The sequence below is a fragment of the Cebus imitator genome, unplaced genomic scaffold (assembly GCF_001604975.1).
Source record: "Cebus imitator isolate Cc_AM_T3 unplaced genomic scaffold, Cebus_imitator-1.0 Scaffold652, whole genome shotgun sequence".
NCBI lineage: Eukaryota > Metazoa > Chordata > Mammalia > Primates > Cebidae > Cebus > Cebus imitator.
In genome coordinates this window covers 514,621-517,042 of record NW_016107967.1, presented here as the reverse complement: position 1 = coordinate 517,042, position 2,422 = coordinate 514,621, and the positions used below count along the sequence as shown (strand labels likewise).

The window sequence follows — 2,422 nt, the reverse complement described above, 5'->3', positions numbered from 1 at the left end:
AGCTAATTTTTTGTATTTTTGGTAGAGACGGGGTTTCACCATGTTGACCAGGATGGTCTCGATCTCTTGACCTCGTGATCCACCCGCCTCGGCCTCCCAAAGTGCTGGGATTACAAGCGTGAGCCACTGCGCCCGGCCTAACTGGGATTATTTTTAAGGAAGAGAACTCTCTTTATTTCTCTCTCTCTCTCTCTTTCTTTCATTTTCTTTTTTTTTTAATTTGAGATGGAGTCCTGCTCTGTCACCCAGGCTGGAGTGCAGTGGTACAGTCTCAGCTCACTGCAACCTCTGCCTCTGGGATTCAAGCAATTCTCTGCCTTAGCCTCCTGAATAGCTGGGATTACAGCCACCCAACACCATGCCTGGCTAATTTTTGTATTTTTAGTAGAGATGGGGTTTCACCATCTTGTCCAGGCTGATCTTAAACTCCTGACCGTGTGATCCACTCACCTCGGCCTCCCAAAGTGCTGGGATTACAGGAGTAAACCACCTCACCTGGCCAGGAGGAACATTTACTTAACATAGTTGAGGCAGTTTCCGTATTGACTATTGCACTCTCAACAAATGAATAGATACTTTGAAAGTGTTTTAGAGATAGTTTATTATCTACAGGGCTCAAAAGGTTCACTGTCATGTCTCTGATAGCACTGTGGATGAATTTTCACGGATTTATATCTGTAGGAAGATTTACTTTCCAAATTGTAACTGATTTAAATATTCGTCAAGCTCTTATTGAACTCCTTAATTTCTGCCACATTCTGTGCTCAGCAGCTGCAGGTAGGAGAGAAGGGGTCCTCCTTCCCCTGGAGAGGCTCACTTTCTCATGAGGGGGATACTCTGCAGGCAATTGTATCATGTAACACACGGTGAATTACACTGATGAATACACAAAACCAGAAACGTTTTGTGGTGTGGCTGCAGGGAAAGGGATCCCAGAAGGTGGATGAGGTCAAGCTTGCTGGGACAAGGGGAAAAGGAATAAATATTCCAGACAGAGAGCAGCACGAGTGATGCAGGAATGTGCCATAATGTGCATCAAATAACTTAAAGAATCAAATCAATTAACCTTTGAAATGAACGCAGAGTATTCTCAGAAGTTCTCATCTGAGTAGTGTAATAGCAGTCTTACGTAAACATGAAGTGAAAGTTAAATTCCCAAAGTTGTTTTAATCATCTGATTTTTGGATGTGAGAGAGTCTTAAAGCAGTACTTTTTCCATCTTCCCACAAGGAAACAGGCCCAGGGAGACCTATGGCCCTCACTTGTTTGGTGACTGAGCAGGTTTGGCACACACAGTCTCTTACTCTGACACACTGGTTCCATCGCACTCTCTCTTGAATGCACACACTTAGGATTAGTAACTTAGTAAATGTAGTATTATGTCTTCGTTTACTGCAATCAAATGCTCTTGTGTCAATATTATTTAATGTATGACATTTTGTTGCAGTTAATGAATAACAGAAATAGAAAATCTCAGTGCTTTTTACTGCATAAGAAAAAAACATGAAATCCCATTTTAAATGTTTCCCATTATTTATAAAGGGAATTTATCATAGAGGCTTGCCAGGTTTGATGATCGGTGGCATATCAAGGGCAGCATTTTATAACCCATTTCTCAAACATCATCTGTGAAAGTTAAGAGCCTCCAATGAGTTTCCCATAGAGCTGCACATGATACCACACTCAGGCAGGTCTCGGGGTATAAAAAGTACCTTAATGCTTTATTGTTTGACATTTTGACAAAGGGAAAAAACCCACACATTTGTAAGTTCAGCCTACTGTGATATTTTTCTCTATCTTCCTTCTTCTTCAGATACCTCCTTGCCATCTTGATAGAAAATACAGCTCGTGTTCCACCATATTGCTAGATAACAGCACAGTCAGCGAGCCTGATCCAGGCACACATTAGAAAGGTGAGTACAACGAGGCTGCCAAGGGCTGAGTGACAGACCCCTATGCTAAAAGCATCCTGGCCATCCGCTGTTATTTCAGCCATTCGGTTGCCCTTTTCAGCAAGCAGTTGAAGAAGTTGATGTCAGAAACAGCATGGCTATGTATTTGATACATTTATGTTATGACAATATTGAACCTAATGGACAGGAGAGGTGCTTTTTATTGGATGTTTCTAGGAAAAATTATTAGTTCTTTATGGGCCCCAGGCCTAAGACGATGGGCACTACTTTGGAAACTACTCTTGGAAGAAGGAACAGCTTGTCCTCCAGTGGCACCATAGTGTATCTGCATTTAAATTTTCCCATCATGCACCAGCATTTCATAGGCCACAATCAGAGATGCCCTTTCAAAACACCCTTGAAAGATGGGTTCAAGTTGGTTTAAAAAGCCAGCTCCTCCCAGCACTTTGGGAGGCCGAGGCGGGTGGATCACGAGGTCAAGAGATTGAGACCATCCTGGTCAACAAGGC

At 42.5% G+C, this 2,422-nt stretch overlaps 1 long non-coding RNA gene across 1 annotated transcript in view; it reads left to right on the top strand.

Moving 5' to 3' along the window:
* LOC108295605 overlaps positions 1 to 2,422 on the top strand; it is a 15,487-nt gene that overhangs the window by 7,480 nt on the left and 5,585 nt on the right. Inside the window, exon 3 of the long non-coding RNA XR_001821466.2 lies at positions 1,814 to 1,913. This is a non-coding gene — a long non-coding RNA (uncharacterized LOC108295605). The remainder of the gene's footprint in view (positions 1 to 1,813; positions 1,914 to 2,422) is intronic.